The 22,216-nt window shown below is 46.6% G+C and overlaps 1 protein-coding gene across 5 annotated transcripts in view; it reads left to right on the top strand.

Moving 5' to 3' along the window:
• The window catches only part of PIK3CB (phosphatidylinositol-4,5-bisphosphate 3-kinase catalytic subunit beta), a 129,142-nt gene that overhangs the window by 23,463 nt on the left and 83,463 nt on the right, over positions 1–22,216 (top strand). The window contains exons 3-4 of one of the 5 annotated variants that reach the window (XM_048062998.2): positions 1,224–1,384; positions 3,544–3,650. The gene's annotated coding sequence lies outside the window, so the exon portion shown is untranslated. Of the gene's footprint in view, positions 1–1,223; positions 1,385–3,543; positions 3,651–8,473; positions 8,625–8,694; positions 8,713–17,180; positions 17,319–22,216 lie in introns of those variants that run through there. The other 4 variants (XM_048062997.2, XM_048062996.2, XM_048062999.2 and 1 more) reach the window with 4 other exon arrangements.

Below are 22,216 nucleotides of genomic sequence, written 5' to 3' on the forward strand. Positions count from 1 at the left end.
AAGTACAACTCTCTCTCAAAAAGCCCAGCCTGGATTTTCTTTATCTTATGTCCTGTAATTGAAATTTGGCTTGAAGTGTTTCTAGCTACAGCCAGTAAATAGAAACAAAACCCAATCCCTCAGCAATAAGTTATTCACCCATTGTCCCGCAATGTCTCAAATGATTTATTTGATGACTGTTACTTGGCCATGTACAACATGGGGCAAGCAGTGGAAATGATGTTCATTAGGACAGATAGGAGCACTGATGAAAAAGCAGATTCAACTATTGCTGAATGATTTAGTGCATAGGAGACAACTATATACTGGAGACTGAAATGTATATTTCTGTAAGGATTAGGAGAATACATCACGATAAGTATCTTCAAACCAGCTGGCATCCAGATATTGTTACCCTTATTTAAGGTTATCCCAACAGGCCAGCTCAGACTTTCCTGAAGTTGGCTTAGGTAATGACTGTTCCCCTCCCTCTCCCATGGATTTTTTCCAGAGAAAGTAGGGAACAGCTATCAGTGGGTTTCCAGTAGTGCCCTGAGCAGAGTGTACAGCCAGCACATATGAAAATAAGATAGCATTACTCCTTATAAGATGTAGCAAAATATGGCTTGTAGATATCACCACTATTTTTCCACTTATACAGAGCATTGGTCATAGGCCAATAGAAAAACCTGCCAACCAAAATGTTTTAAGAAAGGGAACACTGTTTGAAGCCTGGCAATAAGTGTTTTTTTTTCCCTCTGAAATATGTGCTGAACATAAATAAAGAAGACTCAGAAGAAACATCTAGTGAGGTTTAATATTTTGTAATCATGTAGATGAATTTGTAAAGGTTTTTCATGCTTTGTTGTTTAATAGATGAGCTATTTAATTAATCCTGTTCAGTTAAACAGTAACTAAACACTGAAAACAATAGATAATGTAGTGCAGTTGGATGAATTCACAAAAAAGCAGTAGTATAACACTAAAATGCAAATGCCATGAAATCTTTGGTTTAAAATTACGTTGCTGTTCTGCCACTTTCTTTGTTTCTTTACGATACTGTTTTTGCTTGCCAACGAAAACATCGGATGACAATAGCCATGAATACGCAGAGGAGCTGTCTCCCAGGACATGTAGCTGCAGCCTCTAAACCCAGCATTATGGCAGCAGTCAGAATCCACGTGGCCGATTGTTTTGCAGACATAATGGTGCTGTATTTATGTATCTCTAAACTTGTTTTTCAGGATCCGTGACTGCCTGTGTATCATGAAGCTTGCTGCTTAACAACAGAAATAAAGCACTCATCAGACAGAAGCGATGCGTCAGTGCAAAGTGGAATTCTCAGGACTAAAGTTTATGCGAGGCAACAACAAAATCCACTGTGCCATTCTCTTGGGCAACAAAGGTAATTTGTTATGCAACATAATGAGGACTTGTGTGTGACAGACGGCAGTGGCGTTCGGTTACAGGGCATTGGCATCAACAAGCACATGCAGTGCACAGATATAAGAGAATAGCTATACACAGAGAATTCAAAAGCTTTGATTGTTATTACTGTAATTTATTTTTTCTCCAACTTAAAACATGACAGAATAAACAAATAATTGGGACCAGTCCTGCAGTCCTTTATGGTCTGGGTAGGATCTTCATGGTTTCCTTTTGGATTGGTCTGTGTCTTAGACGTGACCATCGCCTTATGGGCCACCAGGTCAAAGCTCGCAAGTGCTATGCATTTTATGTGGCTCTGACGTATTTAACAGGTCTTCTAACTGCCCACAGAAAGAGTACAAAGTGGGAAGTGAGATACCTTCATAATACTGTTTACCAATGCCCAGAAGTCCACAGAGTCCCACATGCTCCACTGCTCCTGTTGGTGTCTGTACTTCTAAAAGTCAGTTATCCTTCCTGCAGGGAGGCCGAGGTCATTCGCTTATTTTATAGATAATCTAGCAAGTGGGCTGCATGCGGAGCTGGGAACAGAACCATGGTTCTTAAAGCAGTGAGGTTCATCTGCTTTTCAAAACAAATCTACCTGCTGGTGTGATTGGGCCTCGTGTTTATGATGACTTAAGCTGCTTGCTGCCTCCAGAGCTGGGGTTAGACCCAAAGATCCTGTTTGCTGACATTCCAGTGCTGTCTCAGCAAACGCTTGTGTAACTCGCTGCCAGATTGTGTTCTCCTGGCCCACACTGAATGTTTCCCTTGTTGCTCAGCTGGAGGAGAGAGTCTGGGAGCAACCTCTTCCTGAGAGTTACAAGGGAGAGTTTGGGATCAAGCTTTACTGATCAGTTTACGCAGGGGAAATAAGAAATCAAGACTGTGCCATGCTGTGTGTATAGAGGAGGACTAAGCTGAAGCTGTGTTGGGAACCCTCGTCCTGGAAGTCTGTGGGATTGGTTTTGTCTCTCCAGTGTGCCTGTGACGTACCTTATTTGTGCAGTATTCTGGAGTAGTCATAATCATGCAAACAGTTTTATTCTGTGACTTCTGTGTTTAATCTGGAGGTAACATTTGTTTTCTCACTCAAACCACATAGTCAAGCCTGGCTGGCCAGACTACATTAGTGGAAGCTGTTTCTGTAGAGAAGCTGAAGACTTCCATTCTCTTTTGGCTTGTGCCTTAAGCATCGCTATTCACGGCAGGATGTTGGAGTTCTTCTGACTGTGCCAGTGACTCAGCAAGGGCCTGATCTGTTTACCTGTGCTCAAACAGGAGTCTAATGACTGCTTAGTGCAGTTATGACAGCAGAACAGTTAAGGGTAAACCACAGAGTTAGCCATGACCTTGGCTAAGCTACCTCACTTCTCTGTGACTTGGATTTCATGGGAGCATTGTCGCTATGAACTTACTTTTTGGGGATTTATTCAAACAGGTTGAAACTGCTAAACAAAATGTGTGAAAGAGCTGCACTAAGTCAGTTATGGTGTAATGCTGGGCATGACGCTCAGGCCAAGGTTTTCAGACTGGTATCTCATTGAGAACAACCTTGCTTTTGGGTACCTAAACAGGCACCTACACTTCATTTCCAGAGCTGCTGGGCACATGTCATTCATCAGTGCCTTCCTCTCATTATCAGGCACATGGCATTGCCTGGACCTGTTTTTCCTGTGTGTCTTTTTTACAGCTCCGTGAACAATGGGGATCTGGTCCTGATGGAGATATTTTAGGAGCCACCATGATAGAAATGCTTTGATACAGTTTTTTCCTCTTTAATTTAAGCAAGGTTAATTTAATTACTAGCCTACATAATTAAGTCTAACCAAGTGAATATTACATCATAAGGAGCAATAAGATTCCATACTGTGAGGATAAGAGGCAAACAAACCAACCCTGCCTTTCATGCGGAAGATGCTATCTGGCATTTACATAGATATTGTATACGTAATTAAAGCCATCCTTAATGTGTAATGCTGTTATTAAAATCCTTGCTATTTTGTAGCAGTTACTAGATCTTATAACGAACAAGTGGAAAAATATCCCAGGGAATATAGAAAGCATTACAGTGACTTTGCAGGCAATGACTGTGTTAAAGGAAACCCCACGAGCGTCCTTGTGTTTTTGCAGGGGGGAAAAGTCCCACCTCGTTAGCGTCTGTCAGGATGAGTGCCATTTTACGTCACAAAACTGCTGATGGTGGAACAGCCTGGGTGCCGTGCACAGGAAGCTCACAGGTGAGTAAGCCGGCTGGCTCTTTCAGCAGCACAAGCACAGAGTGTTTTCAAATTCCCCGTGCTGCTTGACTGAGCCGCAGGGTCAGGGAGAGGTGAGCTGCTGCACTAGACAGCCCTGCATGAGCTGCCTTCCCAGAGGTACCGCGCTTGGCTGCGCAGCGTGGCAGAATTGTGCAGCAGTAGGCTGTCCTGTGTTGGACGTGCCGGAGGGTTGTCTTTCTGCTTGAATGCAGCTACTTGCAAATGTTCTGCTGCTTAGTTCCTCTGCAGCCCTGTTTTCAGGACCCTGTCAAGGTCAAGGCTGTTAATGGCTGGGGCTCTGAACGCACGTCTTCCTTTCAGCCTGTGAGGTCCGTGATACAGGGGTGATTATTTATGACATGCTTGTGCGGTACCTAGTGCATCGGAACATCACTTTCCTCAGTACTTGCAACCTGCCTAGGAGCCACAGAGCCCATGTGTCTCTCATGGCCCTGCTGCCTGTTTCCCAGGGTCCCCAAGTGGGCAGCTGGGCTACCCTAGCCTTGGGGCTTGCACCCCAGCTCCTGTTCAGAGGGAGCAGCTGGAGCAGTTGATGCTGGGGGTTAAGGCCAGCTTCTAGGGCTTCCTTAAGCCAGCCCTTCCTTTTCGCATAGGCAGGAAGTGAGCATGTGCCTTCCAGCAGTGCCAGCGCCCAGAAACACTTTTGTCAACCTTGCTGACAGAGAGACCTTGAGGGTGGGCGCTATCCTGCATCTGTAACGGAGGATGCCTCCGCGCTACCTCAGCTACCCATGCTCTGTTCTGTGCGGTTTTATACTCTGTTTCCAGCACTGCTCAGGTTGGGTATAGCCAGATAAGGAAACAGCTCGGCAATGTTCAGTTGAATGAAGTGTTGCACATAGAGCTGCACAGAACTCACACCATTTCCATGAGCAGCTTGCCAGGAAATGAACGAGTGCATCTGTGCAAAACCCACGTTCAGAAGGATTTTTACACATGAGGACAGATTTGGTACAGCTGCAGAAGGACGTGTGGAGTTGTATGTTCTAGGCATCTGCTTTACAGTCTTTGAAGTACTGTGTTAGGGACAGGCTCATCTGGGTCAGGATGGTGGAATTTGCTCCTTGGCAGGAAGCTTGCCATCTGATCGATCTGTGTAGGTGTTTTTCATGTTAATGATGTATCTGTAGACGATGTATCTGTAGTGCTTTTAAGTCAGTATTGCGTTCAGATAGCATCTAGATAAGCCTTTCCAAATTCAGGAAATGCCCATAGCAGGATTTGACTTTAATGGTTAGAGGAGCCATAAATTCGAAGATCTCCCTTTAACCTGCTTGCAGTAAGATTTGAGGGGCCTGCCCCAGGTGAATGCCATGGACAGGATGAGTGGGACTGTCACGGACAGACCATTGACCAACTCTGTAGTTACAATATTGTAATCTAAACTGGTCTTCAAGCAGGTGTGTTAGAGGTATTTACTAAGTGCTGGGGCTCCGTAAGTGCCATTAGTAAGATGAAACTTTGAATTTGGCACTTTGGAAGTAATGGCAGGTCGGGTATCTAATGAAAAATTAAAGAATGAAATCAGCAGGAAGGGGGGAGCTCCCCCCAGAGCAATAACGTGCTCCCTGAAAGCAGCTGGCACCCTCTGCGGGGACAGCCAGCCTGCGTTCTTCTTGGCTCTTGCTCATTCCCTGGAGGCTGTGGCTTGGCTTAGTTTCGGTTTTGTTTGTTGTCAGCACAGGTCGATTTGAATGTGGTCCCAGTGAAAACAAAATCTGAAGATCTAGATCAAAGAGTTTCATTTGTGTTTTCGTAAGTGGTCCTGCACATTGCCGACAGCAAATGGTTCCCTCCCAGCTGTCAGTCATGCCGAAGCCCAGCCTGACTTTCTCACTTCACTACAGAGCAAGAAGTGCTCACGAACCTGCTGCGTTAATACGGGCAAAGATCCCCTCACGCAAGGCAAACTTTTGGGAGTAACAGGCCCACTGGCCCTGCATTTCCCTGCCCAGGACACGTGGCTGCCAGGAGGCCCGTGTGGCTCAGACCCCCTGCTCTGCCCACAGCTTGGCCTTGGCTCTCCCCACTGCCTGGGGGCTGCCGCTCTGCGAGCCTGCTGCCTTCTCTGCCCCCATGAAGGCAGAATGCCGAGCGCTCCCAAGCCCCGTGCAGGCAGTCACCCTGTGCTGGGGCAGTGGGGAGCTCTCGGTGCTGCTGCCAGGCACTGGTTGTAACACGTGGAGAGGGAGAGGGGGTGCTTGTGTTGGGTTTTCTTGCAGGATTCCAGGTCTTTGGAGCTATGTTCATAAAAGAAAATGTCAACCTTAAAAAAATACATGTAAGCAATCGACTTTTTTTTGCCTCAATGGTTGCATGAAAAAAAAACTTTAAAAATGAGATGCAGCTGTAACCTAACAGACAGAAATTAACTAAAAATCTGTATGAAAATTCTTCCTTCCAAATTTGCATGATCTTTAAGCGCTAGGTATTGACAACATCTCTTCAATGCCTAAATTCAAGAGCACGATACTGCTTTTTCCTTCAAGCAGTGTTATAACAACATTGTAACTGTACTTAATACTGTTACATGATGAGAATTAGGCAAGTGCAGACAAGCAAGAAACACTGAACAACACAGAGGCAATTCCTTGTCGATTTCAGAGGATCATCAGGACATTCTCATTCCTTATCAGGAAAATATGTAAATAGCTCCTGGGGCCTTGCTCAGATAATGAGGCAAGATCGATTTCAGTAAGCCGCCTTCCAGGAAAATTGCCCTCCTCAAGGTGTCTAACGAGAGTAAAAAGAAAAAGCAAGAAGAATAGAAGGCAGTGATAGATAGTGATGAGAATACAAAGGATACTTGGAACTGGTGAGGGAGAGGCATAGGATTGTCAGATCAGAAGAATACTAAATATGCTGATAACTGACAATGAGGCAAGAGGAAACTGTGGTCAGGAGCGTGTGAGTTACGCTGGGCAGATGAGCTGTCTGCAGCCTGAAAAGACCAGCTGTGCTAGTGGACATTCAAAGGTTTCTTCACAGCAAAGGCAAGAGGAAAAAAAAAAAAACCACAACACAGCGAGTCAGACTTGTCTCCCAGCAGCCGAGTACTTATTTCCACCTTTCCAGGCCATGCTTTGGTGCCACAGCTGTGCTCTGTGCCTGCCGAACAGCCCCTACTAAGAGAGCACCGTCTGCAGAGGGACGGAGGAGGGTAGCAGCAAGGAAATCTTGTCTGTGTCCTGTAGGTGGAAATGGGAAGTCTGGATTAGGATCTGCTGTAGGAACATGTGGCTGAAAATGAGAGCCAGCAGCACCCTCACTGCTGATTGTGCTCTGGCTTTACCTTGGCACATGAGTTCTCTTGGTATAGGTGAATTGTTCTGGTTCGTACAGGGGTGTTGAAAGAAAGCACTGTCCTTTCAAAGCATGGTTTAACCTACAGATACCATAAAAGGTGCTGGAAAAATGCTGCCAAAAGTCAGTCCTGGAGAGATATCTCAGTCAAAATCCATGAATTTTGCCATGGATATAAAGTCAAAAGCACCAGAAGTCTCTGAGACAGACTGAAGTGCAAGACACTTCAAGAAGTCTGGAACAGAATTGTTTCTCCTAGTTGTTCCTTCCCAGCTGCTTGTAGGGTTTTCATCACAGCTGCTCTGGATTTATATAGCTGTTAGGATGGGTGTCTGTATTTGGATTATTAAACAACCACTTCCAGACACAGAAGTGATTGCTGGCTCATCGCTGCTGGAAGAAACCAGCAGGATATATTATTTTTCCCTTAAGAAGGCAGTTGTTAAGGAGAGGTTACGAATACATTGGGGAAAGCAGTAAAAAGCTCCGTTTTAGCCCAGATTAAGTCACTCATCCCGTTTGTCCTGCAGAAAAGAAGCTTGTAACCATGGAAAGGCCGGGGCGATGCAGAGTTCACAGTGAGCAGCAAAGGGCAGGTGGTGTCTCCTTGTGGCGTGGGTTTATACCGTGTAACACTTGACAGACCGCTGGCCTTATTCCCTCTGCAGCTCCAGCCGGGAGCTGCCTGGCCGGGGTGCCCCGGCACCCTTCTCCCGGTGGGAAGGCTGGGTGGTGCTGTGCTGATGCTGCCTCAGGGAGGGAAGCCTGCGCCCAGCAGAAACGGCAGGGAAGCCCCTGCCAGCTGGGCTCTGCTGGTGGGGAGGGAGCCTCTGCTCGTCGCAGGGGAGAGCTGTGGCGCTGAGGGTCTGCAAGGTGAGGCCGTGGCATGTCCCGAGCCCTCCCCAGAGGCTGGGCAAGGTGGGTCCTGGCAGAGGCGGCTCTGCCTGCCTTTGTGCCGTGGTGTCAGGCGCTCTGCCCCCATCACAGCCCTGTGTGACCCACACGGTTACAGGACAAGGCTCGGGGTTGCTAGTGTTCATTGCAAGCTGTTGCCCTTACCAAGCGTTAAAGGAATACCTGGCTTGAAAAATAGCCTTGTCACGTTTTTATCTTTTTTTTTCAACTTCATATAGCTGAAAATTCTCGTTACACGTTTCTGCAGGTTCTGAAGTCTGTAAGAGGCTGTTAACTCAGCTTCCCCTGCCGATGAGCACCCCTCTCGCTGCTTGTGCCAGCCCGTAAGCAGGAGCACGGGGCCGACCTTGCCCCGGGGGGCTGCCCAGGCCCTCTGCAGGGGCACGGTCAGAGGCGGGCTGTTCTTGGAGGCCCCCCGCGGGAGGTGCGGGACGAGCAGCTTGGTGCCGAGGGGCCCGACGTGAGGTGAGAGATGCGCGGGGGGCAAACCCGGCCGGCCCCGGGGCCGGAGGAGCCCTGCAGGGAACCGGCCGAGCCCAGACGCCGCTCGGGCCGGGCCGGGGCCGGGCCTGCGAGGGGGAGGAGTAGGAGGAGAGGGGAGGAGGGCCGGGCCGAGCCGAGCCGAGCCGTGCCGCCCCCGGTGGGCCGGGCTGTGCCGCCGGGGCCGCCCTGTCGGTGCGAGCCTGCGGGAGCCGCCGCCGCCAGCGGAGCCGGGTAGGGACGCGGCCGGTTGCTTCTGCCTTTCGCTCCTTCCCTCCCCACGGCCCCGGCCCCGGCCCCGAGCTGCGGCTGCCCCGGCTCGGTACGGCCCCAGGGGGCTCGGCGCTGCCTCCCGAAGCGCCGGGGGAGAGCCTCGGGGCGGGTGCGCTGCGGGCAGGTCCGCAGCACCTCCGGCTGCTGGGCTGGGGCAGCCCGGGGACAGCCCGGGGACGGCCTGGGGACACCCTGGGGACACCCGGCGACGGCCTGGGGACGGTCCGGCCCCCTGCCGCGCTTCACCTTCCTCCTGGCCGCTGTGAGCGGGCTGTGGCGTGGTCCCCTCCCTGCCCCCGGTGCATCTCGGTGCCCCGGCCCGCCCGGGGAAGCCGGCTGGGCGGCCGCCTGGTGCGGCATCCCCGGGGAGGTGACTGCCCCCTCCCTGGGGGGCGTTTTGGGGCTCTCCTCCCGTGTGACTTGGGGCGGGGGGGGGGGGGGTGGATGAGGAGAACGGGTGGGATTGGGGAAGGGCGGATGGTGGAGCATCAGAAAGAAACCAGAAAAAAAGTAAGATGTGAAGCGCCAACAAGACGTGACCGCAGAGGCTGGTTTTCCAGGGAAACTCTGACGCCCCAGCAGGCTGGCAGCGGCCGCTGGTGGGGACGCGGGGCCGAGGCTCGCGCCTGCTGCCTGCCAGCCTGCGGCCGGCTGCTCGGGGTGTGGGTGAGAGGTCGCCAATTAAACAGCATTTCAGCTTTTTTTTCCTTAAATACTTTCCACATGTGCTGTCCTGAACTGTAGCCTCAAGTTTCTGAATGAGTGTTGTCTGTCTGCTGTACCAAGGTGTTTTCTCTGGCTGTAATTAATCACCGTGTTTTTCCCTTCCCATTAAGCTGCTGGCTTGGAGCACTGACACAATCAGAGAGTGTCTTGTTGTACGCTAGGCCAGAGGTATTTCCAGTTTCAGGCTATTGTGTTTTATTGGCAAGTGCAATGTGCTGGAGGTCACTTGGGGCAGTGACCTGCTAAAAGCGTGAGCGGACTGGGAGGGGTCTGATAAGAGCGGAGCCTTCACAGCGTACGCATACGTGTACTTGGGTTTACTTCTTGCAGACATATCCAGTAAGAGAGCTCAGAAAACTGCTGAGGCACTACGGGCTATACATTGCCCTTAGGTCAGAATCTACACTAAATGTTTGCGTGCCGTGTTCTAGTAATAGCTTTTGTACATTTTATGCAGAGATCAGGGCGATGCAGTACATTTCCTGGTGAGCTCAGTCCCTGTTGGCAATAAGGGTCAATGGGTATTGGAGCTGAGATGCTGGAGAGGGGAAGAAATGGAGAAGCAACGGCTAAATACTTGCAATTCCCAAGAGTGGGAAGAGTCAGGCAGGTTTGGGATCTGGCTTCTGTTGTTGGAGCCTCCGGTGTCCTGGTTCATCTTCAGCAGAGGCAACCTCAAGGGGCCCTGGAAGTGGTGAGGCATAGATCTGATCACCAATTGGATTATTTTGCAGAACATTTTAAAGCAAAGCATATGACTTTTGTCAACGCTAGTAGTATATGTATTTTTCAGTTTTGAGTGTTTTGACTGATGGCTTTGGCTCAAGTGCAGACCAGCCTCCTTGGCTGGGTGGTGACCAAGGAGGCTGGTGCAAAGTGGGCCCTGGCCCACCTGCACCACTGCAGAAAGAAATTAAAAAATGAAGAGGAGATAGTAGATCTTGTGGTAGTTTTTGGTGGTATTTTTAGAAATAAAATACTTGGCAGAATGAGTGCTTTAGTGGAAAGACTTTTTCCTGATTAACGCCACAATTTTTAGGAGAAAAACGTCTTGAAGGGTATTTTGAGCAGCTCTGGTTGGCAGCTGGCAAGATCCAAAGTTCACGAAGGGCTGAGAAACAAATGCAGTTGATCTTGCCTGCTTCTTGCCTTGACAGCATCCATGAGTGAAGCGCCCACAGCCACGTCATCCTGGTGTGGCGCTTCCTTCCCCGCGAGCAGGAGCCCTGCACAAAGCTGCGCGCTCCGCTCTAGAAGCCCGCGTGGCGTATGTGGTAATGCTGCTCCCTGTCACACCCGGGTAGGTCTTGTGCTGCTTGTACACCAGTACCCAGTTCCTAGGCTAGTAGAGCAGTGAGTATCCAGGTTTATTTTCCATGCTGTGGAGGCAGATGTGAACATTTTTTAGGACCTGGGAGTTGCATTGGCATTTGTGTGCCATACACAGTGCCATTCTTGGGGAAACATTTCCTGAGCTGGTGCTAAACTTTATGACCTTGTCTGGCATGCTCTGGATAGCAGATCTTGTTTTCTGCCTCGGGTAACATTTCTTTAGTTTGGTGGTGAATTTCAGCAAAACCTTTCAGGCCTGTCCTGTGGGAATCCCATTTAATACAGCCAAGCAGGGTGGCTGAGAGCCTCCCTCTGCAACAGCTGGGTATGAGCAGTGCTGGAAACAGGATACTTGGAAAAATGAACCTTGTCTCTGAACCATTGTGGTTTTTCTAATGAAATCAGTTTGCCACCTGCATCTCTCTGGGGTGTGACTCTATTTTAGAGATGTTGTAAATGTATAAACAACCTTCTGACCTTCCTCACTTCCATCTTTTGCTTTATTCTCGATTTCCTTCTCTTCCTCTTCATCCTTTCTCACAATCGTGTGTCCTTGCAGACATTCCTTATTGCTGGCTGGAGACATGTTACCAATTGAGCATTGTTTCACAGCTACTTTAGACAAGAGGAGGAAAGAGCTTGCCCAGTGAGACGGAGAGCCTTTAGGATTTAATGAGTACCGCCTCAATATCACATCAGCTAAGGTCCAATTTTATTTTTTTTTTGGAAGACATCACACAATGCTGGTTCTCACTCTTTGAATCCTGAGCATTTGTGGAAGCTCAGCAGAGCTCGCTCAGTGCTGGAACATCTGTGTGCATACATTGAATTAACTTTTACATTTTGTGAACAGAGTGGACTTTAAGAATTCTGAATGGGGACACTGAAATTCCCCAGTGACCTTTGATCCAGGAACTTGATCACCCTTGACAGGGTAATGCTGTGAGAGATTTATTATAAGTTTTTCATGGTAGTTTCTCAGGTATAAGGAAGTTGTATTCAAGGCCTGAATATTTGGGCTTATATTTTTAATTTATTCTAATCAGTAAAAACAGCATTGGCACTGAAACTTCTGTGGGAAGGTTGTTTGTGAACTATTAATTATTTTCAGTCTACTTGGCATAATGTGAAGGATTATTAACATAACCAGTCTTGCAGGTGATGATAAATTCAACAAGCATTACTTCTACTTTTTAAAGAGGCTGGTATTCATTATTACTAATCTTTCATGTAGAAGCCCTCTTCCAGCTGACAAAAATTCCTTATAGAACTGACCTAAACCTTGTACTTTGCCAGGAATTTAGGATGGCTTTTTATTTAAAATACAATTTAACATAGCAACCAGAAGCAGGGCCTTCATTTTGACTTGTAGAAAACAAAACATTATGATGATATCTCAACACTGCAAAGTTACTGTACAATAAATTCTGTGTCTTACCAGTCTGTCCTAAGAGGAAGAATGTGTCTGTTAAATCACAGGGTGATTGTCATCATCTGCTTTAATTAAACCTCACCAATATGGCCAGGAGGACAGTTGTTTTCCATTGTTCGTAAGTATTAACTTTCAATATTGAGGGTAGCAGCCTGAATCAGAGGCCAGCCTGAGAATGCAACTGATGTTTAGACCGACCTGCACTTCTAATCTACCTACAACTTCCTTTGTCAGGTTACTCACAGCTCCAACATAATATTGCTTTTGTGGTTTTGATGGGCTTTTTTTGTTTTGAGAGTACATTTTATTTTCTTGCTGGAACTCCTATCCAGGTTGAAATGAAAGGCTATTTAGTCTTACTCATTTTACTGTCTCCATTATGTGTTTCCAGGTCGTTTCCAAGCATGTGTTTGCTGTGTAGTACCGTATTATATTGACTACTAAAGCATCCCATGGGCTCAATGGCTTCTGAAAATGGAGCAATAAAACACAAATTCATGAGAAAGTAGCATAAGAATGTGAATGCCCATCTGTTATATTGACTGGAAGGTATGTGTGAAAAGTTAGCCTGCTGATAGTCTAGAGAGCTACTCGTGTATCTGTAGGAAAGGAGAAAAAGAAGTGTCTTCCCCCCCCCAAGGCTCCCAGGTTTGCGGGACTCTTGATACTCTACAGCTCCTTCAAACCTCTCATCCTTTCTCTTCCACTTTTCTCTTCTAGCCACATTGCCAGTAGCCAGTGTTGTTTTTCATTAATAGTAAATATCTTTTCCCGTAGTGGGCGGGTGGGGTGATGCTGTATCTGTAGTTACAGGAAGTTCATCAGTCAGTTGATTTAGTTACTCACTCGTGTGTGGGCAAGAGATGTGAGAGGGTCACTTGATAGGGTTAGAAATACTCAGGTTGTTTTACAACAGGAGCGCTGCTCTTCTGAGGAAAGCATACCTTTCTGTATCACACCCTTGCAGTGCGACCCTTACGTCTTTATCAGTGGCTTACTGAGCTTTCCATAGTCTAAACAAAGTTGTGGTGCTGCCAGTTGGGCTAGTTTTTCTCAGTGTAGGCACTTCTTTTATTTCCCATAAAATGTACCCTCTGTTGTCCTTTTGATGCAGACAGATTTGTGGAACTTGAGATAAGCTGTCATGAAAAATACTGTTTCTCCTAAGCTGAACGTATTGCCTCAGCACCCAGAGCAGAGTACAGGGCATAGCCGACAAGCAGTGATGACGCACGTCATCTTCACATGTTCTGCAGTCTTTTTGCTTCCAGTTAGAAACACAGAAATGGGAACCAATGCAAATAGCTGCCCATGTCCCTTTTTTCCACATGCATCTCTGATTAAAATGCTGCAGATGAGTTAATAGTAAAAAGGAATGTCTGCTTCTTGTCTTGACTTCTAACCCAAGTAGTGTTTTGATAGCAAAGAGTCTATTCTGCCGTTTGTTGTATGTCCCTTCTGTTATGTGTGGTTGCAGCTAGTAACAGTGTGTATGTAATCTGTATTTTAAAATACCAGTTACGGAGAACACAGAGATTGCAGAGAAGCCAGTGTTATCAGTACACATTACATTTATCCTTCAGGAATACAGCTTGCGTCAAAAGTCTGCAAAATGTCCTCTCAACTTTGTTTTCTGAAATACAGATCCAGATGATTCTTCCTTGCCCTGCAGCTAAGCTGTCAGTGAAGGCAGCTTCCTCAGAAGGGCTCAAACCTTAATTAATACATTAGCAAACTTTCTTATGATTGACCTTTGTGACTTCTGCAGTCCTGTCAAGTTTTCTACTTGCATGTTTTTTACAGATTCTTCAGCTGCATGTGTTACTTACATTATTTGTGCTCTGTCTTTGGTGAGTGAGATGGGAACACGGAAATCCCATTTTCATGTTCCCCAGCTGCACAGGCAGTGTATTATAGTTGCACCTGTGTTGGCAGGGTTTTCCTGTGTTAGATTAATTTTGTTGAGCAACTCCAAGTTCCTCTAAAAGAAACGATTTTCCTTTCCTGTATGGCAAGGGAGATTGCAGTCTTCCGAGGCTGTAAACTTGTTTATATCTACCAATAAAGCAGTTGGTAGCATTCAGAGGTACCTAACTGCCTGGTTTAAATTCAGTTCATTTATATGGCTGTTAGTTTGAGTAGCTGCTTTGAGTTCCTTTGCCTCCTTTAGAGGCTGTTGTCCTTGTAGCCAGGGTGTTTCATCTAGTTAGAAGTTTGCCTCTTGTTCTCATTATTTCTTCTTTCAAAGTCACAAAAGCTGCTCTCTGTGTTTTACTGAATTGTCCTGGGTGACTTCGACACTTAAATTCTGCAAGTGAGCAAATGTGGTTTCTAACATAGGTGCCTAGTTTTGATGGCCTTAAGCGTTTGTGTGCAGACAATTTTTACTTGTTTTCTTCCCCCCTCTCCACCCTGTTCAGCTGGTTGAATTGGCCAGCACTTTTGCCTCACACAGATATCTTATTCTGGTCTGGTTAAAAAAAAGTCAGAGGAAATGGCTTTTACCTAGTGAATTTTACCTCAGACAATTTTTTCTCAGTTGTGTCTACTGCATTAAATTGACGTATATCTTACCTTGACATGGAGTTCATTTGAATATAGCTTGCTCAGAGAGCTAGAGCCTGGCCTCGTGCTCCGTTTGTTGGGCTAGCGCTGGATTATTTGTGTCTTCTGCGTGGTTCCATTTGGTTGAATGTTGCTATTTGGGTACACGTGCGCCCCTTGTCCTCATAGCCGCGAGCTGGAAGATGACGGCCCTGCTGCAGCACTGCCTGAGGCAGCTGGAGGGGCTGGCGAGGGGCTGCGTCCGCCTTCCTTAGCAGGCCGAGGACGCACCCTGTAAGGGCCAAACCAGGCAGAGGAGACACCTGCAAGCTGAAGCACAGGGGACATGTGCTAGGCTTGTGTTCTGAAGCACATTGTTGTGACCCACGAACCAGAAAGAAGTCTCTTTCCATGTGGTGTCTGCCTTTGCAAGCCCAAGCTTCGCAGCGAAGCCTGTCCTCACAGGCCACGCTCGGTGGCGGAGCAGCCCGTGCTGGGACTGGCGGCCACAAGTTCTTTCTCTCTCCACAGTTCTACAGGTTTGTGAAACCCTGCTAAAGTAGCAGGGGCACACTTGGGGCAGTCTTATGTTCTTTACCTTTCAAGTACAAGCGAGTGTAAGCCCCAGGAGTGAACACACTGTTACTACCATTGCATTGAGGCCGAGGCGGGCTGGCGGAGATGAAGTAACTGAGCCAGAGCCTGCAGCACGGCTGGTGATTTCAGGTGCATCCTGAGAAGGCAGCCCAGCCTCTCGGGATTTCTAGCACAGTCGTGTAGTTATGGCTTCTGGGTATTTCCCAGAACTCAATGGTAAAACTAATCCCAGACTGCTGAAGGTGCACCTGTTACAGGCTTCTGTCAGCGTACTCTGATCGTTCTGCTTTAAACTGGGAACAGTTGGGATAGGTAACAGCATGATTTTTAGCAGTCTTAGGTGGCGTTGATATTTTTCTCTTGTGCTTGTTCTTTATGGCTTGCTTGGGGGAATCAAGAAACGGAAGGTCTTTTCCTAGCTGGAAATTGCCAGATTCCCCAAATGCCAGAACTTGGCGTATTGCAACTCTGAATCCAGCTTGTGGTTGTAGGTAAATGTGAAGTCAAGAAATGGTAGGAAGGGGAAGAGCGGAGAGTCAAAGGACAAGAAGGGGTAAGAGGAAGGACAAATTAAGGACGCAGTTTGTCATTTTAAATGAGCAGGAAAATGTGGAGAGAATGGAATGAGTTTGTGAGGGACATTAAAATTTTCAATCTTGTTTCTAATTTAAGCACAAGATATAAAAATATGTATTCATATATCTCTCATATGACTTGCTTTGAAGGCTGGTAGGGTTTTTCATGAATAAAAGTCTTTTGTTCTTCTCTCTGACCTGTCATACTCAATCTTATAAAATAGTAAGGATTTAGCAGCAACAATAAGAAGATATTTGAGCTGGTCTCCTGATTCCACCCTAGCATCCAGAACCAACACGCCAGTTGGTGTTTAATAAAAGCTGTAAGAAATAAGCAACTTGCTCTGCATGTGCTAGGGCCACAAGGCTTATGGGAGATGTCAGGGCAGCAGAATGAGGTGGTGTCCCTTTGCATCTTCAGCAGATCTCATCAAGCCCACATTTAGCATTGTTGCTTTGTGTCTACCTTCCGCTCAGGAAAGAAAATCATTCCTAACAAGATTTGGGAAATACTGCTCAAGAGACCTAGTAGTCCTCCGCCTACTGCTCTGTCTAGGTGGAATTTTGGCCACAAACCAGACTTCTGTGTGTTTTTTCCACCATGTACTACTTCGTTTGCCTCCTGCAGTGTTAATGGGTTTGGACTAAAGGATGTCAGCTCAGCTAGAAAGTGTTTTTTGATCGGATGTAACAAGAATCATTTGATACCAGTTTTAAAAGTAACACTGACCAAAACTGGAAAAATAGCTTGACAAATGACAGGCTTCTGCCAAATACCTTAGAAAAGGTCACGCTCAGCCAGCCAGTTTGGACAAACGCTGTGGAAAGAAATTGAGTTAAGCTATTTCTTTAAAGAAAAAAAAAAGTCTTAATATCATTACAATGTACATCAGATAGGAAAAACTGAAAGGAAAAGGGTGAATTTGAAACCTTGGAAAATTGTGGTCAACTAGATGGAAAGGGTATAAACAGATGGGATGAATTGGAAAGGGCAAAATGTACAGAACCTGGCATGTGCTGAGCACGTATTGGTTTGCAAAGATGGTTCAGCTCCGCAGGATTGCTCACGTGTGAGGTTACGTGTGTGGGTATGTGGAATAAATCTATACAGACCTGCAATGGGAGGCAAATTGTTCTTCTGTGCATTAAAAAGGCAGATTGCTAGTTAGGATACTAGGTGTCTCATTATCTGTTAAAGAACTTGAACTGGCAATAAATTTGTTACACAGGCATTTGTTCCTAGTCTCATGACTCTAGTAGCCTTACATCTAATGCTAATGCATTTGTGTGCTATTACTTGCTAATATGCAGGTCACTTGTTTGCTGCTGAGTGAACCAGTTGTGTATCAGCTGCGGCAGTTTCTTGGTGCTTTGATACAAGACGCAGGTGGAAGAGAAGAACTCATGTTTACTGCAAAGACTGGGAGAAACGACGTCAGGATAGCTAAGGTTTGTGATAGTCTGCAGGTAATGTCACAGGTGCACCCACGTGCAGTACGATTTGCACATACTCTCTGAATACATACGCTTGGAGGTTATTCTAAGAGTTACCTTACTGGAGGGGTGATTTTTTCGGAGCTCACCCAGAAGGGTTTATTCCAAACTGTTTTGTTTCAGGGAATATGTGCAGAATGGAAAACCAGGTTGTCCTTTTAAACTATGCTCCAGAAACGCCTTTCAGGTATATTTTATCAGGGTGTGGAGAAATAATATTACTCTATTACAGTCTTCTGCATGTTTACAGGGCTGGAAGGGGCAGGCCCCTGGAGGAGTTATCACTGGTTGTAATGAGAAACACAAAGCATCGTTGTTTGAGTTTCCCTCCTTTACTATTCTAATTGTGTTTACACAGTGCAACAGTCCCACTTCTTTATTAGATACTAATTAGAGTCTATTCATACTTTTCATTTCCTTTTGAGGGAAGTTATCATCTGATCTGTAACAACTTGAAATAATCAGTTTTTTAATAGAGTTCATATGGCCAACCCACTGCAGAGCTGCATGCCTATTCCCTGAGCTGTTGGCAAGGGGGAAGGGGAGAAAACAACAGAAGAAAACCAAGCTCAGTTTTGCAAGATAAGTTTATGGTAAATGATAATTTATCTGAGCACTGACAATTCTTAGGTTTGTATAAAATGATTAAGACACAAGGTGTCATGGCACATTTTTGTCAGAAAACCCGGCGTCCTCTAACAGGGCCTCATTTTGCTACTGTATGTGTATTTCTTTTTAAGCTCACGCATACCTGTGAAAAATGATAATTTGAGATGCGAATAGATTAGAAGAGATGAGAGCACATGTTTCTCTAATACTTTATTCAAGTCTTTTTCTCACAGGAGTATTTTGCATTACAGTCAAGGTTTAGAGGTTAAATATGCATTTTTAAGTTAACATTAGTGCTTTCCTCTAATAATTTAACTTAGAGTGTTTTAAGAGGTTGTTTTGAGTATGTTATTTGAAGAAATTGGCACAGGATGCACTTTTTGTGTACAGGTATTGTTTCACAAACAGATTTTTTTTTCCTTACAATGTGGAGAAGATTTCTTTTTCTGTATTGTGGCTGTTGTAGGTACTGGGTCTGTCTGTTGTTAACAGTGCTGGGGAGCAAAGATGGTGTTTTTAACATCGAGCTGATACTTGATGCTTTTTGCTGTCGTGAAATACCCCCTGAGTCCGCACTGTAACTGATTGGCCCTAACTGGAAGTTGTCTTTGTCAGAAAAACTTTTAAATATAGTTTAATAGTTTAATGACACACAATGTGTGTGATGTTTCAGTTCAAACAGCTCTGCGTTTGTACCGGCCTTATGGTGCCATGAGAAATGCCGTCAGAGTTGCATGGAGTAGTTAAAGGCAGCGTGCTCTCTCCTACCGGCACGGCATTGCTGCTCCGCGTTAGCAGCGTGCTGTGGGCTGGGATGTGGATCCCTGCAGCTGAAACAGGCTCGCCAAAGTCCTCTGCTCGAAACTCTGCGTAGTAAGGGTACAGAGCTCTGGGTAGGCAGGTATGTAAACACTGCCATATGCCGAGTGGGTATGGGCTGTCACCACCCAGTCTTGGCCTAATGTAATCTCCGTCACGTGCCAGATAAGGAGCCTGCTCCCGGCTGCACCGAGCTCGTGCAGAGAGGGCTGGGGGCTGCTGCTGTGCTGCCAGACACTGCTTTACGGCAAGAGGATGCTGGGGTATGTCAGGGTGGCGTCTGTCCTTTCTTGTACGTGGGGCCAGGTTGCCGTGAAGTTGGGGGGAGCAGGGGTGGGGGGCTGGAAAGCGCGGGGGCCTGCAGGTCGTCCCCTGTTCCTGTGGGCAAGAGGAGGGGAACACGCTTTTGGTGGGTGGCTTGGGGTTGGGGGGGGAAGGTGAGTGTGAATGCACTTGTGCTGGCATCTTGTTCCTCTGCACAGAGAGCTTATACCTAACTTTGGTGCCCTCAGTACCCTGGCTGAAAAATGAACTTCTTTTAGTTGAAAATAATTTCTCGAAAAGCCTAGAAGCCACTGGTCCTTCTTAAAGTCTGCCTAGCCCTGGCAGTAATGTACTTTGAAGTCTAGAAATCAGAAGTTTTATCCTTTTTACACCAAAAGAAGTTATTTCACCTCTTTCGGGATTTATAAATGCAGTGAGTTACTGATTCTTAGGAAGGCAGCAGTGGAGAGCCAAAACTTTCTCCAGAGACCTTTGCAGCTGGTTTGGCCTTTCCAGTGGTGGTACGTCTATGGGGGAGCTAAAAGCAGTGAGGAGCTCAGCATTCAAAAACCCTTCTGCAAAACCCTTCTTACTGAGCTCTGGCATTCCTGTGGTAGCTGTGATAGCAATCATTAACTCGTTGCTGGTTTTCTGAGCAGGACCGGCTCGCTCTGGCATGGGTTTTGCTTTGTGCCCGTCCTAATTGGCCCGTACACAAAGACTAGCCCCGTATCAGTTACTGAGATGTGCGCAGCAGTTCTCGTGTTATTGTGACCCGATTCTGCCCCGACGGCCACGATTTCTGTTTCCATGTGCTTCTATTTTCTTTGAACAGTCACTGCTATCGGTGCTGCAGTTACTGTGCAGAGGGTGGAAGGCTTCTGAGAGCTGGCAGCCTTGGCTCTGGGGCTGTGCTAGGCAGTGCTGCAAGCTCATTGCTTCTCATCCACGTCTGGGAGACCAGGCAAAAAGGCTGCTGATGTAAGCATGGGGACAGAGAGGGGTTAGAGGAGGTTGCTTTCTGGTATTTCTGCTTTCCATTTATTGCCCAAACAGGAGTACATTTCTTACTACTTGCCGTTTGTCTCTGGGAACAGTCTTCTTGCAACTGCATAATGAAGCCTGGGGGAGCTCATTGCAGTCTTCCAAAAAGTTTGATTGGAGCCAAATGATCAGTAAACATCAAAACAGGTTATTAATATCCTATCTTTGGATGTTCTTGTGTTTTGCTATGCCAGAAAACCGCGTGTGTGCTGTTGCTTATGAAAGGCTATCAAAAACCTGTTAAAACACTGTGCTAGTTTGTCATACTTTCAACTCTGAAGACCTATTGAGCTCTTTTGTTTTCAGATGGCTTTGTGTATTAAAAAAAGATGTTGCAGGATCAGTGGGACCCTTGGTTCTAAGTAATGCTCAGTGCTGCTGGTGCTGTGGCCTCGGTCAGGCCCCAGGATTGCCGGCAAAACGATTCAGTTGTGCAAAGAACAGCGCGGCTCACCCTGCAACTGTCAGCCGGCCCTGTGCTGCTAGCAGACATTAAAAGAAATAATTTATACTTGGAAAATGTTATAGAAAATGCATGACTTTGAATGGGGCTGTGGGGTATGAAGGTGAGGTTTTTGCCCAAGTGCTTTTGAGAGTGGAATTTGGTGTTGTTTGCTGGGAGTTCCTCAGATACTTGACCCTAGGTCGGTCTCCTACAGCAAATCCTTTGGGAACGTACAAATTCCAGTGGAAAATCCCAGAAATTTTCTTGGGCAGTTCTCCTTTGGGACTAATGGATTTCAGTCTCACTGGAGTGATCCAAAAGCCTATCTTCATCTGAGTGATATTTTAGCGTTTTTACGTTCCTCCCTTGGAAGCATGTCCCCTTTTGGCTGCTTTGCTCAGAACCACATTTGCCCCTGTTGTGGAGTGTCAGAGACAGCGAAGGAAGAGGAATTACTGGTACACGCTGTGCAAACATGTGCATGCCTGAAGCAGTACTGAATTCCAAGGGGATTTCCTCTACCAGTCTGAAAAGGGCCGTGGCTTCCCAACACTGTGCTCTCACTCCCTGAGAAGAAAATACGTGAAAATACATAGGCTCAGAGCCGGGGGGGGATAATCACTGGACAATTTGTGATGGGAAGCCAGAGGTTCATGTAAAACATCCTCAGTGGTATGAGAAGAGGAGAAGAACCCAGCATGCTGCTGACAGGAATTTGCCTTTTTGTCCTTAAATGTACTACCATAACTGCAGCGTTCTGGGACATTGAGTTACTTCGTTGCAGAGGCTGTGAGGCCATCAGAGAGATCCTTTCCTGAGTAAAGCTTCGTTTGGTAAGACTTTTAAGATCTATATTGGGAGATAGGGAAGGAAGAAGCCTCCAGTCAGTGACTGGTAGGAGGAAATGCTTCATTAATACTAAGCTTTAGGTGCAGAAGAATGGAGGAAGTTATTTTTTTCCACTGCCACAGAGGAAAGCAATAGCAGTTAAGCCGGGGCCTGCAGCAGGAACATTTACTGGAAATGTTTACATGGTGCTTAATACCTTGACATGCATTATTCACTTGTGTAACGCTATCTGGGGTGGAGCAGGGAGGAATGGCTTTGCCGAAGAATGTTTGCTCCCCATGGAATATTTTTCTGAGCATAACTACGTTTTTTTGGCAATGAGAGACGTTCCGGGAATAATAATAACAAAAAAACCTCTTCAGACACATTTTTATAAACTGCTGGAATGTGTTCTCTTGCAAAGGTGACCCAGCCATACCCAGAAGGCTAGCCTGGCCCTGGGCAGTGATATCTTGCTTTGTTGTACAGCAGAACTTCAACAGAAACCCTCAGTGAGCCCCTTCCAAGCAGGAGAGCTACACAGTAAGTGGTGGAGCTACTTAAATGGATGTGGTTTTCACACTGGAAATGAAACCCCACTTTCCCTCTCAGAGGCTTAAGCAGCAAGCACTCTCCTGGGCAAGCTGCTTCAGTGTGTGCTTCGGTCTTCTGATGTGTCTGAAGGACTTCCTGAACTGCAGCCAAATGCACTGTGCCTTGAGAAAAGGGCAAAACAGTTCATCTGCTCATATTAGCAATGTCACCGTGATACAGGAGAAGGAGATGGGAAGGAGAAACTGACTGGGGAGCGTGAAGTTAAGCTGGCACCTCCCGGCTTGCCTCT

The sequence above is a fragment of the Anser cygnoides genome, chromosome 9 (genome assembly GCF_040182565.1).
Source record: "Anser cygnoides isolate HZ-2024a breed goose chromosome 9, Taihu_goose_T2T_genome, whole genome shotgun sequence".
Classification (NCBI taxonomy): Eukaryota; Metazoa; Chordata; class Aves; order Anseriformes; family Anatidae; genus Anser; species Anser cygnoides.